This window comes from Garra rufa, chromosome 21, assembly GCF_049309525.1.
Source record: "Garra rufa chromosome 21, GarRuf1.0, whole genome shotgun sequence".
Classification (NCBI taxonomy): Eukaryota; Metazoa; Chordata; class Actinopteri; order Cypriniformes; family Cyprinidae; genus Garra; species Garra rufa.
Window position 1 is genome coordinate 35,834,701 of NC_133381.1, and position 21,465 is coordinate 35,856,165.

General features: G+C 35.8%; 1 protein-coding gene across 1 annotated transcript in view; it reads right to left on the bottom strand.

The window, feature by feature from the left end:
- fut8a (fucosyltransferase 8a (alpha (1,6) fucosyltransferase)) overlaps positions 1-21,465 on the bottom strand; it is a 124,950-nt gene that overhangs the window by 75,586 nt on the left and 27,899 nt on the right. Inside the window, exon 2 of the mRNA XM_073826949.1 lies at positions 11,991-12,036. The gene's annotated coding sequence lies outside the window, so the exon portion shown is untranslated. The remainder of the gene's footprint in view (positions 1-11,990; positions 12,037-21,465) is intronic.

Here is a 21,465-nt window from a genome sequence, read left to right on the forward strand (position 1 = left end):
AACAATCAAAAAGGATAGTATTTAGTGGGAGGGAAATAAAATTTTCAAGCCCTGGAAAAAAATAATGACCACTTTTCACAAATAGGGTACAAAATACGGTACAACTCTTAAAATTGAATGTGTTTTTCTCTTTTTTTTCTTTTCAAGAGATAGTAAATGGGGGATGCTTAATCTATAGAGTGTTGACTGTCAACATCAAAAAGTCAAACTAAACATGCTTACATATAAATTATAGTATTTGCAATTTTTGCAACCTTTTCTAAACTTCTTAATATTGTTAATACTTAGTATCAATGTTTTAATGTACATAAAATGTACATCAAAATAGAATATAACACACTACTTTTCAAAGGTTTGGTGTCAGTGAGATTTATTTATTATTTTTTTTTTAAGGAATTAATATTTTTATTTAGCAACACATTAAACTGATCAAAAGCCAGACACCAAAAGTTAAAATCAGTGATGGGAATAACAGCGTTATATATAAACAGCATTACTAACGGCATTATTTTATTCAGTAACTAGTAATCAAACAAATTACTGTTATCCCCATTACAATGACATTACCGTTACTGACAATAAAATGCGGCGTTGCTATAATATATTATAATTTTAGGTATAATTTTTAGGTTTTTCCCCATTTTTTATAGAAACACTAAATTACAAGTTCAGTCAACATGGCAAATATGCATTCATACATGGTTATTCTAATTACTAAAGTTCTAATTACTAAAGTTTAATGCTAAATTATCCTAATGTCCAATTATAATGCTTGACTGACTGATGCTAAATGTACTTTCAGATATTTGAAAAAAAACAAAAAACTGTGCCGTTAAATTATATCAGATATTTAATATTAGTCTGGTAAGTCAACTAAAAATGTAATTAATTTAAATAAAATGAACACAATAGTTATTTTCCCTGGTAATTAGTTACTTCTATAATGATGTAACTCATCTACTTGTAATACATTTTAACCTATCGGAAGTAAGCCTATGGAAGAGACTTCTGGTTCATTAACCGCTGTAGGGAAATAACGAGAAGAAAAACAACGTGCAGTAAACAGTAAAACTGTTTGCACTACAAACCAATGTGTTCATAATTAAGACATAATTTAAAATAATATGGTAAGAAACCAATTTGCAATATCAAGCAGCCGTTTTGTACAGCTAAAAATAGCTGAATGTGAATGAGACCAAAAGCCAGACCCATAAAATAGACGTGCTAGCTCTTATGGGAAGAAAAAGGTGGATAGCATTTGCTTTACTGTAGTCTATGAGTAGCAGAAGACGCAGTGAGCCTGGGGGTTTAAAGGGGACAGCGGATGCCCATTTTCCACAAGTTGGTTTGATTGAAATGTCTGTAACATTTCAGTTGAAATCTGTCAATGATCATGTAAAACAACACCATTTTTTCTATGTCAAGAACAAGCTCTGTTCACAGCGACTAATTTTTGCGCATGTCTCTTTAAATGATAATAAGCTATTGCTGACCGCGCCCCTCTCTTCAGCATTAACTGCCTTTGACTCCATATATGGCTTGGAGGTGGTCATCCAAATATCTAACATCTACATAGAAAAAAGCTGCAAATTAAAACAGTATTCTTTACAGCTTTTCTGAGGTAACAGACATGCCAGAAACCTAACTAAATGCGAAAAAAGTGAAAATTTCGCCTGATGTCCACTTTAAAACAAGGTTCAGTGTCTCTTCTTGTGTTTGTGTGGAGTATCGATCTGCTGAGTATTGCTTGGTTAATAAGCAGCACTGATGATTCCACAAGTCGGTCTCGCTACAAAGAGCTAATCGGTTTGCAGCTGCCTCCAAGGGATGAAAGAACGCGAGGAAAGCCTATGACTGGACGTGTTAGAACTCAGCCTGTCCTCACACTCCCCACCTCTGGCTACACTGAATGCACTGATGTGAGAGCAATCACGCTGAAGTCTCACCCTGTTGTTTCATGGGTGGAGGATAAATCATTTCATCAGCGGAACATATGTCTCACCTGAGTTCTCCCTCACCTGTTATTGTTCGGTCTTGGCTTTTCTCTATCTCGCTTGTCGGTGCTGATTCTCCGCTTCAATGGAAAGAGGCACGGCCGTCATGTTTGTCTAGACTAATTTGGCAGACTTCAACAGTTCATAATAGCTCATCTAACCTCTCTTTCCGCCTTTGGCATCATCTGACTGTCAGTCTACCCTGTAAAAAGTGCAGAGAAGAACAAGAAGGAATAGTTCAACCAAAAATAAAAATTGTGTCATCATTTACTCACCACATCTTTCGAAACTCGAATGACTTTCCGCATGACCAATTTCTGATGCTGTTATAGTGCTTTTTTGTCCTTTTTGGAACTGGTCCCCTTCCATTTTCACTGAATCGTAGAGCAGCTCAGAGATTAAATTGGTCCTTAGATGCTTCACGAAAGAAAGTCATACGGAGCAATTGATGACAGCATTTGTCCATTTAGTTAAGGACTAGTGGTCAACCAATATGGGTTTCTAATGGCCGATGTTAATATTTTAGAGAGCAAATGTGCTCATCACTGTTGTAATAAAGATTAAGAATCAGATAGTGTTCATTTTGTCAGCTATTTTATAATTTAGTTTTACGGTCTTTACACACTGAGTTCGAAATTCTTGTCCAAAATTTTCGCACATTAAACAATAAATGCGACCTCATGTTGTGTCAATCACATTCACACACTGTCTCCGAAACTTTTGTCTGTCATAAAAAATGATCAAGTTCGATTTTCAGTTTTTTTCACATCCATGGGAAGCATTTTTATAGGAAAGAATGACGAATACAAAAAAAAAAAAGCATTCGAAAATTTCAGACCCTGTGTCAATGTACTTTTTAGTTATATTTAGTCAACATTGTCCTGTTTTTGTTTAGTCTAGCTTTAGTCAAAACTTTTAGTTTAGTCACATTTTTGCCATGCTGTATAATGGTTAAATTGAACTTTTTGGTCAACATTATTGCAATGATTGTTGTCATTTGATACATTTATTTTTACATTTGTGACCCTGGACCACAAAACCAGTCATAAAGGTATTTTTTTTTAATTGAGATTTATGGATCATCTGAAAGCTGAATAAATTGAGAAACTCGTTTTTAAAATTGTCCAAATTAAGTTTTTAGAAATGCATATTACTAATCAAAAGTTCTGATATATTTACAGCAGAAAATTTACAAAATATATCCATAGAACACGATCTTTACTTAATATCCTAATGATTTTCGGCATAAAAGAAAAATAGCTCATTTTGATCCATGTACTATGTATTTTTGGTTATAGCTACAAATATACCCATGGTACTTAAGACTGGTTTTGTGGCCCAGGATCACATTTCAGGCATTGCACTTTCACCAATAAGCACAAATCAAACCACACACATGAAAGTTCACGTAGTACAGGCATGTATAGCAATGCACAATAATATTTTGCCTCCCTTTTTGATGAAATAGTTTTTTATTTTTTAAATACATTTTAGTCTCATCTTTTATCATCAACAATATTTCCGTTGATATAGTCACAGTTATTGATTTTTGACACGTCTCGTTAGTCATTGGAAAAAATCTTGCCAACGAATTTGATGTATTTGATGAATTTGTAAAAACCATTTGAATCCACATCATGCTAATTATTAATGTTAGAAACAGCTGTGTTGTTTCATATTTTTGTGGAGTTTTTTCAGGATTCTTTGGTTCAAAGAATGCCATTTATGTTTAATAGAAATTACATCATAAATGTCTTTTCAGTCACTTTTGATAAATTTAATGCATCCTCGCAGAATAAAAGTCACAAACTAATAATTAGTAGTGTATAAAGAAACAAACCTGTATGAGTTTTTTTTCTTCTGTTGAACACAAAAGAAGGTATTTTCAAGAACTATCATAAAAAAACAATTGACGGTAGCCTTTGACTTCATTATAATTTTAATTTTTGGGTGAAGCGTCCCCTCAAGGGGATAATATTGTTTAAATCTCCTTATTTTAAGGGTTTGTTGCAGCTAGCTCCATCCCCCTGTAACTCACGGCTGCCACTTTCAACGTTTCAGACAACCATCTTAAAGTCACAATAGAGACAGAGCCATGGAGCTCTGGCTGATCCTGGCACTTCATCCTCCTTCTTTACAACCACAATGGAGGCTCTCACTGCATCCAAAGGCTTTTTTTCTAAGCAGCACTGCCTCCTCTGACAACCTAAACAATGGAGGGCAGTGATCTCTGACAGTGGCCCACAGGGCCATCCCCTGATTAAAAGAAAACAAAGGAGACGGGTGACCTCTGTCCAAGCATCTAATCTCAGAGCCACAATGAAAGCGGGAGATGTTTTGTTCAATGCTCGCTTTCTCGAAAGCTGACAGTGCTAGCTGTGGATGGAAGAAGCTGGGGGTGGACCAGCAGAAGTCCTGCAGAGTCTGGACCTGCTCCCAGCCCGTGCTGCAGAGAAGCTGATTGGTCTTCAATACTCTATTAACATCCCAGAGAGTGACTGACTACAGTACACACAACACAAACACAAACACAAGTAACCACATTAGCTCCAGTGCCAACCCAAAGGTCATAGTTTCTGAATGAATACATCCTCGGAAGTTTATCTGTATGTTTAGCGATATCAAGTGTGCAAGAATGTCAACATCACGGCTTTTCTTTTGTGTGATGCGGGTCAACACACATCCCGTTCCTCCCCTGCACCGCTGGGACAGCCGTCAGCTCATGCAGGCTCCCTTGAAAAACGTTTGCTGTGGCAGCAGCTTCAAAGCAAATATGTGATAAAGGAAAGACAGTAAAGGAGACTACCACACTTTCAGAAACTTTATCAAGTTTCAGCCGCCGCAGCTTATAGATCTCTCTCAAATAGGATAAAAGTGATTAGTTTGGTCTTTTATTTTTACAGTTTCTTTGTCCAGGTGTGTCTACTTCAATCATTTGGTCTATTATACTTACTCAAGTCTATTGTTCCCTATCAAATTTCATATAAAGGAACTTGGGAGAGTCACGTTTATTTAGTGGTTATATGTGACAAAAAAATTATGTGTGAAGAAAAAAACCCAGATAAAACCAATTCTCCACCTTACATTTGTTACATTGTTATATATATACAGTTGAAGTCAAAAGTTTACATACATCTTGCATAATCTGCAAAATGTTAATTATTTTACCAAAATAAGAGGGATCATACACAATGCATATTATTTTTAATGATTTTTAGTACTGACCTGAATATTATATTTCACATAAAAGACGTTTACATATAGTCCAAAAGAGAAAATAATAGATGAATTTATAAAAATGACCCCGTTCAAAAGTTTACATACACTTTATACGTAATATTGTGTTACCTGAATGATCCACAGCTGTGTGTGTTTTTTTAGTGATAGTTGTTCATGAGTCCCTTGTTTGTGCTGAACAGTTAAACTGCCTGCTGTTCTTCAGAAAAATCCTCAGGTCCCACAATTTTTGGGCGGGGGTTTTCAGCATTTGTGTGTATTTGACCTTTTCCAACAATGACCATATGATTTTGAGATCCATCTTTTCACACTGAGGACAACCGAGGGACTCATATGCAACTATTACACAAGGTTCAAACGCTCACTGATGCTTCAGAAAGAAAAAAAAAACTACGTATTAAGAACCATAGGGTGGAAACTTTTTGAATTTAAAGATCAGGGTAAATTTAACTTATTTTGTCGTCTGGGGAACATGCAAGTATATTTTGTAGCTTCTGAAGGGCAGTACTAAAAAAAATAAAAAGATATTTAGGCAAAATACAAAAAATGGTGCAAAAGTTTTCACCCCTGGCTCTTAATACATCGTTTTTCCTTTTGAAGCATTCAGTGAGCGTTTGAACCTTTTGTAATAGTTGCATGTGAGTCCCTCAGTTGTCCTCAGTGTGAAAAGATGGATCCGAAAATCATACATTTATTGCAGGGAAGAGTTCAAATACACAAAAATGCTGAAAAACCAAATAATCTGTGGGACCTGAAGGATTTTTCTAAAGAACAGCAGACAGTTTAACTGTTCAGGAAAAACAAGGGACTTATTAACAACCATCACTAAAAACAAAAACAAAACAAAAAACACAGCTGTGGATCATTCAGGTAACAACACAGTATTAAGAATCAATCGTATGTAAACTTTTAAATTGGGTAATTTTTATAAAGTCAGGTATTATTTTTTCTTGTGGACCATATGTATATCTTTTATGTGTAATATCTAAATTTAAATAAATTTAAATTCAATTAAAAATGTAGGGTTGGCCAGTAAAATCCAAATGAGCAGCAAAAAATAAAAAATAAAAAATCTTACTGCTAAACCATGGTACTCTCCATTTGTGATAAATCACTTGAGTTGGACATTCATATCAGTGATAAATAGGTTCACAGTATGTAGAGTCAATCAAGTTAGACTGATTTTTAATCATTAGTCAATGATTATCAACCCATTACACAATACGTTTTCTGCCACAGTGCTTTATCGAGATAATAAAACAGGAAATAGTGTGTATTTTTAGTAAGCTCACAGTACAGTTATGTCAGCCTCCATCCATGAAAAGCCCCATCACCCTTGCCATATAGATAAGAGCGAGTGAGTGCTCTCGATAGAGATGCCATGAGCTGACTTTATTGGTATTTAGTGAAGGAAGCTCCTATAAGCACCGTCAAGCAAACAAGCCCCTCAGCCAACATTTCCTGAAGACCACTAACAGCTGTTGCTTAGCAACTTGAGCATCTGCAGCAGGGCCAATCCTGGTAAAATACACAGGCAATTCAATGGTTCACTAAAACGTGTAAATAAGAGATCTGGAAAATAAATTCAGCGTGACTACAATAACTTTTTGCACACGTTGATGTTTACATTTAGCTAAAATGCGCAATTAATTGAGTTACTGATTCAAATAACTTGAATCAGTTTGACTGATTCGCTGAACATATCCAGATCGCAAAAGTCATTATTTTGTAGGGCTGGGTAAAAAAATATTAATTTCTCAATTGGAATCGATTCTCATTTTTGTGAAAAGATATTGATTCTTAAATCCCAAGAATCGATTAGTCTAGCCTGTTTTTAATTAATGAACAGGACTTTGTGGCGCACGTTGCATTCAATAAATCGCAATAAGCTTCGTGCTTTGTTACTTTTGATATGAAAAAAGTCTCAGATTTCAAATTACGCCCATTTTATTACAGTATTCAAACAACAAATGCCATTTTGGCTCTGTTTAATGTGGAGTGACAGATCAAGAAGCGGCACGTAAACTAATCGTCCCCTCCACTTTAACCAGTTACAGCAAAAAATAAACATGAATGAACATCCGAAAGTATGAAAAAAAAAAGAAAAAAAAAAAAAAAAAAAAGGAGTACAACTTACCGATATCCATATCCTGTAATCGCTCAATGAGCATTTCAACCGCAGAAAGATGTAAATATAACAGATTGTAAACTATATGTCGTGTAACGTCACATTTACCTCAGAAAAAACATTTTCGGTGACCATAAACTCGTCAGCTAGAAAAGTTAACTCTAGAGAGGAGCATTTTGCTAAATATATGCACCATATAACACATTCATATTTTGTTTAATATTTATGTTTAAATAAATCTGTCAAGTTTTTATGACAGCCACCATTGTTTATATTTCAAAAAAAGGATTTGGAGTAGAAATATAGTTATGTGATTGTAAAGTTAGTATCATAGCTTTATTATTATAAAAAATTGAGTGTAATGTACACATCAGTTAATTTTAACCTTCAATACTATAGTAATGTAGTATCAACCGACTAGCATTTATATCTTACAGCATTAGTTGAATTTTTTTTTTCTTGAGAAAACTTGGTATGTACTTGTACCTCATATATATATATATATATATATATCCAAAATAATCAACATCGGGTTGAATTGCAAGCTTAAAGAATCAAAATCAAATTGAATCATGAAATTTGTATCGAAACCTAGCCCTATAATTCTGTAAATTAGGTCTCGTGTTAGCTGAAGGCTAAAAATCGAATTTGTGCTCTGAAAATAAAACTATTCTGATAAAAATTAAGTTATGAATTAATCATTTTAGTCTCATTTTCAACCATTTTAGTTGCTCTATGTAACAGTATAATGGAAGATTTTTCTATTTTCTCAGCAATATATACACTGTTGCTTAAAAGTTTGGGATCACTAAGATTTTTAAAGGTTTTTAAAGACGTTTAAAAACTTATGCTTATGCTCTTATGCTCATCAAGGCTGCATTTATTTGATCAAAAACTGAAAATTTTTAATATTGTGAAATATTACTTCCATTTAAAATAACTGTTTTCTATGTGAATATATTTTAAAAAGCTACATTTTCAGCATCATTACTCCAGTCTTTAGTGTCTTGAGGCGATGTATGTGAATGTGTGTGGATGTGTGGGGTGAGTGAAATTATAATAAACAAAATAAAATACAACTAAATTTGACTTGTGAGGACATTTTGTATGTTTTGTGTATGTGTTAGGTTTAGAGTTAGGATTTAACGTATATATATATATCTCATTACCTAAAAGTCACTGCTTCTATGTTCTTACCAGGAGAGTGAAACCAACATGTGTGCTTACGTCTGCTTATATGCCTGAGTGTGCTTTCTTTTTATAAACTAGAGAAATGAAACATAAAGGAAGTCTGACTGCCGTCTCGTTGTGCTGTTTATATCTATCTGAAAATATCAAAATGAGTAAACACAATGGAGACAAATAAGAACGAAGCAGATGTGAAAGGTTGTCAGGTGTCAAAAGAATAGTAAATGACAGCCTTATCACATGCACATATAGTGCACCCCCTGCCTGTCATCAAAGCTTTGAAAATAAGTGTTCACACACCTTTTTATCAATAGTGATCTTTCTGATGATATAAGAAAGTAATGCTCAAAGAGACAGGCAGTGGCCTGCAAGATCTTAAATGCTAGTTTCAAATCGGTTTCTTACAGAAGTATTCCATTTTACCCAACACCCTTGAAAAAGACACGTTTCATAGGAAGCAAATCAGCATATTAAAATGATTTCTGAAGGATCATGTCACACTGAAGACTGGAGTACTTCGGCTTCGCCGTTAGAGTAATAAATTACATATTATATATGTGACCTTGGACCACAAAACCATTAACCATTTTTAGCAATAGCCAAAAATACACTGTACGGGTTAAAAAGAGATTTTTCTATTATGCCAAAATCATTAGGATATTAAAATAAAGATCATGTTCCTTGAAGATATTTTGTAAATTTCCTACCGTAAAAATATCAAAATGCAATTTTTGATTAGTAATATGCATTGCTAAGAATTTCATTTAAACAACTTTAAAAGTTTGTTCAATATTTAGACTTTTTTGCATCCAAATATTGTCCTATCCTAACAAACCATGCATCAATGGAAAACTTATTTATTCAACTTTCAGATGATGTATAAATCTCAATTTAACAAAACTGACCCGTATGACTGGTTTTGTGGTCCAGGTTCACATATTATTCAAATACTTAAAGAATACTTAAAGTCCATTTAAAAAAATAAACATCTATTATAAAAAATGGTACTGCTAATTCCATTTATCACTTTGGCTCAAAAGAGGAAATAAAAAAAAGAGTACAAAACAATTTTAGACTGTAAATACAATCCTCTAAGAGGAAGTCACCGTGTTACTGTGTTCATGTTTATCAAATTTCGGCTTTGAAAGCTATAATAAGCCATGCAGGACAGTTCCCTTCCCATAAAACAAAAGCATGTCAATACCTCGCCTCAAATGTCTTCTCGTTAGCTCTCATGGCAGGAGTCTAATGCATTTAGCAGGTTTGGCCTTTTCTAGGAACTTTGCTTTGCTATTAATGAAGAGCCTATAAGAACATTAGAGAAAAACCCAGGTGCTTCTGAAACAAAGCGTTGTCATCATTTCTTGGCGTCTGTCATCATTTCTTACACTGAGAAAATGGAGAGCCACATTTTGAGTGTCTATCTTTAGGAAGGGCCTAATAATGAAACTCTTGAGCTATGAGATGTGACACATTTGCCCCCTGACTGTGTCGTCTGATGGAGGGAAGACGGGAAAAGAGAGAGAAAGAGCGAGGGAGAGAAGAGGAGAGTGTTCTGAGGGGGTTTAAAGAGAGTGAGGCTGAGAGGCTGCTGTCATGCTCTAGTTGGCCTGTTGAAAGATGGTTGAGACATGTTTAAGAGGGTGGAGGAGGGGGGTTTGTGCCGGGATTCTCCTTCGCTGAGCAGCAGCTCTGAGCCTGGACAGACACGGCAGTGCTAACAGGGCTGACTCACTCAGCCCACACGCAGGAGAACGCTTATTCACCCAGAGAGGAATATTAACAGTATCACAGGCTCATCTCAGAGCTGCCAGACCTGTTGCGAGTGCTCAGAAGCATGCAGAATGTAAACTGTAAAAATAATTCATAAGATGCATGTTCAGATATGCACACATATGGAAAGCACACGTGCATCCATTCTACTAGAATTCAGAATCTTAATATACGCAAATAAATTTGGCCTTTTTTTGTGTGCACATAAAGTATTCTTGTGGCTTCGTAAAATTACGGTTGTACCACTGATGTCCCTGGTCCTTACTACCTTTCTGGGCCTTAAACATGCCAGTTGCGTTGCTGTCGAATTTCATCAAAAATATCTTAATTTGTGTTCTAAAGATGAACAAAACTGCAGGCTGTTTTTCAGAAAAATCCTTGAGGTCCCACAAATTCTTTAGTTTTTCATTTTCGTGTATTTGAACCCATTCTAACTAAGGCTGTATGATTTTGAGATCCATCTTTTCACACTGAGGACAACTGAGAGACTCATATGCAACTATTATAGAAGGTTCAAACGCTCACTGATGCTTCAGAAGAGCAATGCATTAAGAGCCGGGGGCGAAAACTTTTGGAATTTGAAGATCAGGATAAATTTAACTTATTTTGCCTTCTGGGAAACATGTAAGTATCTTTTGTAGCTTCTGAAGGGCAGTACTAAATGAAAAAAATATATTATTTATGCAAAATAAGAAAAATGTACACATTTTCACCCCTGGCTCTTAATGCATTGTGTTTTCTTCTAGAGCATCACAGAGCATTTGAATCTTCTGTAATAGTTGCATATGAGTCCCTCAGTTGTCCTCAGTGTGAAAAGACGTATCTCAAAATCATACAGTCATTGTTGGGAAGGTTTCAAATACACAAAAGTGCTGAAAAAGCAAAGAATCTGTGGGACCTGACGGACTTTTCTAAAGAACAGCGGGCAGTTTAATTGTTCAGGACAAACAAGGGACTCATGAACAACTATCACTAAGCAAAAACTTTTGAGTAATTTTTAATAATTCAACTATTATTTTCTCTTGTGGACTATATGTAACAACTTTTATGTGAATATCTTATTCAGGTCAGTACTAAACAAAAAAATAACATGCATTTTGTATGATCTCTCTTATTTTGCTAAAATAATTAACATTTTGCAGATTCTGCCACTTTCGACTTCAACTGTATATACCCCAAATAATTAATTTAACAAAAAAACTTTTTTTCTTAGTAACACTTTTTGTTACTTCAGCGAATAGCATTACATTATATAATGCTTATGAAACAGATAATGTTCCACATTTAGAAATTGGACATATATAAAATGTTTGTAGGTTTTGATTTAAAAAAAAAGTTTTATATATCTGTCTGCAGACCTCCTGCCAGACCTCAATGGACCTGCAGGGTTTAAAAACCTTGGCTTTGGATCCTTAAATCGATATTTTACTTCTCCGAGGCACTGTAGTGGACATCAGTGAAGTGAGCCGCATGAGAGAGACTGAAACTCATCCAGCAGATTCACTCACGCTGAGGGTCTCTCCTCAGTTTAGCCCAGTTTCAATCGCAATCTAATTATCATATTGTGGTGACGCACTGTGATATATTGAATCGTGCATTAAAGTGCAACACCTAGCCATAACGTACACAAGCACATATGTAGACTGACACATACAACAGAGACAGCTTACCTGACTGTGTGTCCTATAAAAAGCTGAGCTGGGACATTCCCTCCCCCTGTAACATAAGAAAAAATATTCAAGTCAGTGAAACAAAGTAAATATTCTCCTCTTTTTTTTTTTAGAGTCAGCAGGAAAGCGCTCTCAGACAGGGGTAATTTGTCTTCTCCTCAAGGGTATTCATGAAAAGGACTGGAAGGCGCGTGCAAGTGTCAACAGTAAAACTTTTGAGCTGAAGTATTGTACGTGAGAGAGATGCTGTTCTGAATGCCAGAAACATCCGTTGTTCCTATCACTGATGCTGATGTGGACGGCTCAGACCAGCGACACCCACTCTCCCTGCTGCCGTGGCAACAGAGCTCAGGATGAATGGTGGCATCAGTTGTATTAGAAAAACATTAGGCAAGGCTCGAGTCAAAGAATGACGTTCACACACACACACACACACACACACACACACACACACACACACACACACACACACACACATGTTGGGTTTACATGTTTTATGGGGACATTCCATAGGCGTAATGGTTTTTATACTGTACAAACCGTACTTTCTATCGCCCTACACCTACCCTACACCTAAACCTAGCCCTCACAGGAGATTGTGCACACATTTACTTACTCAAAAAAACTCATTGTGCATGATTTATAAGCCTGTTTCCTCATGGGGACCTAAGAAATGTCCCCACAAGGTCAAAATCTACTGGTATTCCTATCCTTGTGGGGACATTTGGTCCCCACAACGTGATGAATACCAGGTACACACACACACACACACACACACACACACACACACACACTTATAAATGCTATGAAAGTCAGTTTCCACCTCAGGCTACAAAATAAAATTAACTTTGAGAAAAAAAAACATTCATAATGATGTAAATAATTAATTTCAATTGTATGATTTGCAACTTGAAATAAAATTGAAGTTACCAGAAATAACCTTTCTAAGTTGCAAATGTGAGATATAGTCACATTAGCTACATTTATACACATCCAAATAATCCGTTAGGATCGAAAGTGGTGGTGTAGATTCGATCAATAGGAAAAAAAAAAAACTAAGCATGTAAACACTCAAATTTGATTCAGAAATACTGCTTACCGAAGCCGTTTTCAAAATTGGCTGTTTACATGGTTTACTTCTTACTGAAATGCATATATTTACGTTATATTACGGAGGAGACTTAATTTATAAAATATTAGCTTAAATAAAAGCCAGTCTGGAATATTTGTCAGCTTTCATTTAAGGCGTTTCATGAAGGCAAAAAACATTTATTTCTCCAATTTTGTGGAAATTTTGGGTTCATATTAGTAGAAATGTTAGAATATAAAATGATGCTTGATTCATTCGGACTGACAAAAACTAGTGCACATACAGTGCCCTCCACTAATATTGATACCCTTGGTAAATATGAGCAAAGAAGGCTGTGAAAAAATTTCTTACACTGTAAAAAGTTTTCACCAAATTCAACTTAAAAACCTAAGTTCAGCAGCTGCCTTAAAATTTTAAGTTAAACCAGCTTAAAACTACAAGTCATTTGACCTTATTACAATAAAAATGAGTTGATTTAACTTGCGAGTTGAAATGACTTAAGTTGATTTAACTTAAAAATTTAAGTCAGCTGCTAAACTTAAGTTTTTAAATTGAAACTGGTTAAAACTTTTTACAGTGTAGCAGTGTGTGGACACAACCACCCTAAATTGATAAAATCCAATCATTATTTTTTTAATCCTCAAACAATCTAAAACAGTCTCAATGATCATGCTGTTTTGATTTTCTGAGCAGTTTTACGTCATACTGCTCAGGCTCTGGCCACAACCGCTAACAAACGGTCCTATATTATATTTCCTCAGCCAGTTGTACGCTGTCCACCATTTTCTTCACGCTCAAGCAGCTGTAGCGACAACACTGTCTCATAAGCAATGCAGGGTTTTTTTGTACTTGGATGTAAAAGTGAACACAAGAGTTTCCCAAACATCAGAGCCACTGAGGACGCAGTGGATTAGTTTTGTTTTTAATGGTAATGTGCCACCAAATACACAAAAAAACAGAAGAGATGGGCGGGGTGAGCAGTAGCTCATTATCATTTAAAGAGCCATGCACTAAAACAGGTCTCTGTAAACAGCTGTTTTTGACCAGGTAAAAAGGGTGTTATTTTACACGACCATTGAGGAATTTTAATCAAAGTATACTGCAGACATTTCATAAAGACCCTAAAGAATCAGACCAACTTGTGGAAAATGGCCATCCGATGTGGCCTTTAAAATATGAACAAAAAAACTCTTGCAAATGAATTGCAAATAAGCACATTCTTATCAAAAAAAAAACAAATATCTTTGTTAAATATATGTGAGCCATAATTACTGGCACCCCTATTAATTAAATTCCTGATAATTTACTTAATTATACCCCTGTGTCATCCAAGATGTTCATGTCTTTTGTCAGTCAAAAAGAAATTAAGGTTTTTGAGGAAAACATTCCAAGATTTTTCTCCATATAGTGGACTATAATTGGAGCCAATGGGTTGAAGGTACTGTCATTCTCTAAATAAAAAAAAAATAAAATAAAAAACCTTTATATACTTTTTAACCACAAATGCTCGCCTTGCACTAGCTCAACCTCACTCATTACGTAGTCATGTTGGAAAAGTCACGTGTAACATAGGCGGTAGTACCGTCCCAGTGTTTACAAAGTGAAAGTGCAAAGAAAGTCAAACGCCCTTTACAAAAATAGGTAAAATAAAAACAGGTTTTTCGCCCTACCTTTTTGGACCAGAGTACACAGACAAAAAACTAACCACGTGTGACCTTTCCAACGTAATTACCCAATACGTAAGTCACGGAAACACATCACAGAGCTAATGCAAGACAAGCCCTTTGTAGCTGCATTGTAAGTGTGAGTAAATTATCAGGAATTTCTTATTCAGGAAGTGAACTAATCCTTTAAGTGTTATGAATCAGCCTGGAAAAGGACGCGTGTCTATCTTATCCCAACACGCTGTCAGGAGGAGTGGCCAAAAAATGTCCAAGAATAGGATAGTTGGGTCTTGTGATCAGAAAATCTCCAAAACTACAATCTGTCGTCACCTCCATCACCACAAATAGTTTGGAAGGGTTTCAAGAAAAAAGCCTCTACTCTCATCCAAAAACAAACTGAAGCATCTTCAATTTGCCAGATTTGACTGAAACTTCAAACGGGATCAGGTTTTATGGTCAGATGAAAACAAATAATGGCAACAAACACCAGACGTAGGCTTGGCACAAACAGAGAGGTAGCCATATGGAAAAGTACCTCATGCCCACAGTTCAATATGGTGGTAAGTCTTTAATGTTTTAGGGCTGTTTTTCTGCCAGAGGACCTGGACATCTTGTTAGGATACATGGCATCATGGACACCAAATATCAACAGATATTAAATGAACACCTGATTGCCTTTACCAAAAAGCTTAAAATGGGCTTTGGTTGGATCTTCCAGCAGGACAGTGATCCAAAACATACATCAAAATCAATGAAAAAATGGTTTACTGACCACAAAATCAAAGTCTTGCCCTGGCCAGCCCAGACTTAAATCTCATAGGAAACTTGTGGGTGCCAATAATTCTGGCACAAAAATATTTAACAGATGTTTGTTTAAAACATTTTTTTTTCAATAAGTTCAGAGCAATATTTTAAACAAGATGAAAAGATTAAACAATAAAGACATTTTTTGCATAGGTTTCTTTACTCATATTTAGCAAGGAAGCCAAATTAGTGGGGGGCACTGTGTTTACTGAGAAATAAAGTCTTATTCATTTTTAAATTTTACTCTGAGGCAGAAACAGGCTTCTTATAAAACAACTTGCATTATTTAGTTTTAACATAGAGCTTCGTATTTATAAAAAGTGTTGGGTACAACTAACACCCACTTGCTTTGTGAATTGACAACTGTGCAAGTGACTTTAACATGGCAACATTTAGGGAAGATGGGAATATGCATAATTTAGATACAATTTTGGATCAAAATAACAATCCTGGCCTCATGTGAAGCAAAACCATTTCCCACAGAAGGGAAGTAAAGGAATTCATATTTCATAGCCTAGCACTCTCGGTATAGAAATAGGGAGAGTCGATCACAAATCCTGTGCTCGGAGTATTAGAGCACACACAAGGCAACGCTAGTTATGTTTTATTAAATGCTCTCTTCCAGAGCTCCTACACCTATGAGATGCCGGTGCTTAATATTTTAGCGCCAGACATTGGAATTCTGACTGTGGAAGGGGAGATGTGTGGATCCTGTCTCCGCAAAGTCCAATCGGAATGATTTATGAGCGGTTTGGTCATTGGCATCCCAGTCAGCTGCGGGGAGGGTTTCCGCCACAGTGTCTGTTGTTATAGTCTGGGACGGCGACAAATTCTTTGCACGGGAAAAGAGAAAAAAATTCTGCCATATCCTAAAGGTCTGTTCACACCATGTCTGATGCAACAAAATAACACAAATTTTTCACACCAAGTGCAATGCCGAGTTTTACTCTATCCTCTTCTTTTTTGGGTTTTTCTCTTATATACTGTGTTTGGTTTGATAGTGTAAGTCCACACTTGATAACGTAATGCTGCAGGGACCGTCTGGTAGAAGTCCGCTACAAAGCCGGCATCAGTGCAGGGCAAACAGGGCACTGTTGAGCACCCTTCTGAAATGACAAATGACACACCCTACAGCCTTGTGGACTTTACAGGCACTGTGGCTACTGGAGAACTAGAAGTGCCACTTATAAATAAAATTAAAGAGATTACCGATATACAAATTAAAATATAGAAATGTAAATAAAATACAACACTTGTCAAACTGTCAAAAATTAATAAGTGTGTATAAAACTATTTAACTTTGTATTAAAATGTACTAAATTGTACTAAAATTATTTAAAAACTAGTCAAATTTGATATATAAAATAAACTAAAAAATGTTAAACATTAAAACGTTAGCATGTAGCCTTAAAATCAATTAAAAATTCAATTATGTTAGCATTGCATTAAAAAGATTAAATGAAAAGTTTGTAATAAAATAAAGAAAAACATTACAGGTAACGATTAAGCGGCAGGTCTATTGCACTTGGACAGAAATACATGTTTGTGATTGGCTACAATTTTCAACACTGCAAAAACACGCTGTAAATAGAAACCTTTAATGCTTACACAAATGTGTCTGAAAGCAACCATGTTAAAAAATGTAAAAAAAACCCTAAGATTATGAGATTAAAGTTGTAATATTTTAAGAATAAAGTCGAAATATTATGAGAATAAAGTCGAAATATTATGAGAATAAAGTCGAAATATTACGAGAATAAAGTCGAAATTAAGAGGATGAAGTCTAAATGTTTCAAGAATACAGCTGAAATTACGAGAATAAAGTCTAAATGTTTTGAGAACAATGTTGAAATTACGAGAAGATGATCAAAATGTTTCGAGAATAAAGTCGAAATGTTTTGAGAATAAAGTCGAAATATTACGAGAATAAAGTGAAAAATAAGAGGATGAAGTCTAAATTTTTCAAGAATAAAGTCGAAATTACGAGAAGATGATCGAAATGTTTTGAGAATAAAGTCGAAATGTTTTGAGTATAAGGTCGAAATCACGAGAATAAAGTCGAGATTTAGAGAATAAAGTCGAAATATTACGAGAATAAAATGAAAAATCAGAGGATGAAGTATAAATGTTTCAAGAATAAAGTCGAAATTACGAGAATAAAGTCGAAATGTTTTGAGAACAATGTTGAAGTTACGAGAAGTAGGCTTGCCACGATAGACGGTGTTGACGGTGTTACCGGTTTTAAGACGCAACACCGGTGACATCACTTTTCCACCGTGACACCGTCCCCACATTTTTTTTTTTTTAAAGTATGCCTATTCGTTTTTTTATTAAATATTTATTTGAATTAAATGGAAAATATAATTATAAACAATTTACTTAAGACGAGAGCATGCACTATAATTAAAAACTGAACATAGCTACAATGCGTCATATTTCATTTTTTTATTACGTGAGGAGAACGAGAGGAGTCGAATTTACAGAAAGAGAATGGCGGATGATTTAGTGTCAAAACGCAATGCAAAACGCCTGTTTGGCAATAAAGAGCTCTTTTTTTCTGCTTTTAAATAGCTTATAAATGCGTGCGTATTATGCTTTCACTTTCAGTTTTGCCGGTATTGGCAATTCGGCGTCAATTGTTTGAATGGACGACAACGAAACTACAAAAAAAACTTTGAACCCAAAATATTGCCAAACAGGCGCTTTTGCATTGCGTTTTGACACTAAATCGTCCGCCATTCTCTTTCTGTAAATTCGACTCCTCTCGTTCTCCTCACGTGATAAATGAAATATGACGCATTGTAGCATAGTTTTTAATTATAGTGCATGCTCTCGTCTTCGTTCCTAGGAAAGCCCCACCCCCACGGTGATACCGGTATTACCGGTGTTGTCACATGTCAATTAACCGGTGGGGAAATTCTAGGAAAGCCCCACCCCCACGGTGATACCGGTATTACCGGTGTTGTTACATGTCAATTAACCGGTGGGGAAATTTCCTCATCGTCACAACCATAATTGTAGCATAGTTTTTAATTATAGTGCATGCTCTCGTCTTCGTTCCTAGGAAAGCCCCACCCCCACGGTGATACCGGTATTACCGGTGTTGTCACATGTCAATTAACCGGTGGGGAAATTTCCTCATCGTCACAACCATAATTGTAGCATAGTTTTTAATTATAGTGCATGCTCTCGTCTTCGTTCCTAGGAAAGCCCCACCCCCACGGTGATACCGGTATTACCGGTGTTGTTACATGTCAATTAACCGGTGGGGAAATTTCCTCATCGTCACAACCATAATTGTAGCATAGTTTTTAATTATAGTGCATGCTCTCGTCTTCGTTCCTAGGAAAGCCCCACCCCCACGGTGATACCGGTATTACCGGTGTTGTCACATGTCAATTAACCGGTGGGGAAATTTCCTCATCGTCACAACCATAATTGTAGCATAGTTTTTAATTATAGTGCATGCTCTCGTCTTCGTTCCTAGGAAAGCCCCACCCCTACGGTGATACCGGTATTACCGGTGTTGTTACATGTCAATTAACCGGTGGGGAAATTTCCTCATCGTCACAACCATAATTGTAGCATAGTTTTTAATTATAGTGCATGCTCTCGTCTTCGTTCCTAGGAAAGCCCCACCCCTACGGTGATACCGGTATTACCGGTGTTGTCACATGTCAATTAACCGGTGGGGAAATTTCCTCATCGTCACAACCCTAACGAGAAGATGATCAAAATGTTTTGAGAATAAAGTCGAAATGTTTTCAGAATAAGGTCGAAATCACAAGAATAAAGTCGAGATTTCGAGAATAAAGTTGAAATATTATGAGAATAAAGTCAAAATATGACGAGAATAAAGTGAAAAATAAGAGGATGAAGTCTAAATGTTTCAAGAATAAAGTCAAAATTACGAGAATAAAGTCGAAATGTTTTGAGAACAATGTTGAAATTACGAGAAGATGATCAAAATGTTTTGAGAATAAAGTCGAAATGTTTTCAGAATAAGGTCGAAATCACAAGAATAAAGTCGAGATTTCGAGAATAAGCAATAATAGCAATAAGCTTTGTTTAGTTTTTGGTACTTTTAATATAAAACAAATCTCAGCTTTCAGAATCTGTCAGTTTTATAGCGAAATACAAACAATGTGTCTTGCAACAACGTGTTTGACATGCTCCTTAATGTGGCAGTACAGAACTCTATTCATGTGAATCAATTGTTTTTTTGATTCCAATAAGACATTCGTTTTATTCAATTATACAGTTTTCTTTATAGAAATTCCACCACCTACTCCACAAAAGCATCTGTGGTGTTTTCTCACATGTAATTAAAAACAACAATAAAATATTAGGCTAAAATATATTCTCAAAGTATTTTGACTTTATTCTCGTAATATTATGACTTTATTCTTGAAATATTACAACTTTAATATCTTAATCTTCACATTTTTTTGTAACAATGGCAGTGAATGGTCCAATCAAGTGCATAAATCCATCATAAAAAGTACTTCACATGTTTCAAAGAGGTTATTAAAGGCCTTCTAAAGTGAATTAAAGTGTTTATATAAGAAAAATACCCATTTATAAACTTTATAAATCGTAAACTCTAATATTTGTGTGGATGACGTAGGACGTAGGTGTAGCGTAAGCTCCGTTGACTCATGAGAACCATTATAAAGCTTGCAACACTCAGGGCATTTTTTAACAATACTGATTGTATTCCTCTAAAAGAAGAAAGTCATTTACACCTAGGGTGGATTGAGGGTGAATAATTCATTGGGTTATTTTCATTTTTGTTTGAACTATCCCTTTAAGTATCGACTTGTACCACTCAGTATCATTTCAGTCTAGTAATATATAGAATCATGATGGTATGTGCACAAAACAAAGTACTTGTCATCAAGCTCATTAAAAACATTGACTTATGAGCCAAGCTATTTCTGCAAGTCAGCAGTCTTCGAGATTAAAGGTGAAATAAAAGGTGATGTGTCAGTTGGCATTTGATGGGCGCCACTGTAATATGTTTCTATTCATGCTGGGCAGCAGCTGCAGGCTAGCACTGTCTCTACAAGCACGCAGGGATGGGGCGGCAACGGCAAACCGCAAACAGTCCTGCAGTGTATTCACACTGTAAATGTGTGTGGATCTGCGCCAGGTATAAGCGCATACACACACACACACAGATCTCGCTGGAGGAGGTAGAAGCACAGATGGGCATTTCTGGATGGCTGCGTCTCCTGAAGGGGTCAAAAGCAGTGGGAGGTGTTGGCAGGCCTGTAATGCTGCTATACCAGCACCTCACAAAACACACTTTCTCAAACATATGCTGTCACCGAAAACTGTATGTGAAAATGACAAGATATCTGCAATCTTAGACATCTAGTCAAGGCTGTACGCTGTGTGATTTCCGCTGTCCTTAATGACAGCTGCTTGTCAGAATGTACAATGTTATGATGTGACCCCCAAAGAGATCCCTCGACCGACTGTGCGACATCAACATCCTTTTTTATGTCACACTTCACGATACTCATTTATGCTGGATGACACATGAGGTGTGCTCATGTCATGTCAAAACTACCATTATTACGAGATTGACTACAAGGAGTTTGTGTCCTCATAGAATTCATAATTATAACTTGTAAACTCTGACTTGCACCACCTGACTGCTGTAACATCCTGTGGAAAAACACTCAAAACACCAGTGGCTTCAGCAGTTTCATTTAGTTAAACAGTTATTAGGGGCCAAGCACTGAAGGTGCTTAGGCACCCATTGTATCCGTTAGTTTTCTTCTTTTTCTGCTCTGGGAGTCTCTGGTAGCCCATAGAACCGTTTGCAGGAAAGCTATGAAATTTGGCACACAAATAGACGGCAGTCTCAATATTAACCATAGAAAAATATAGAGTCAAATTTGCTCTCATA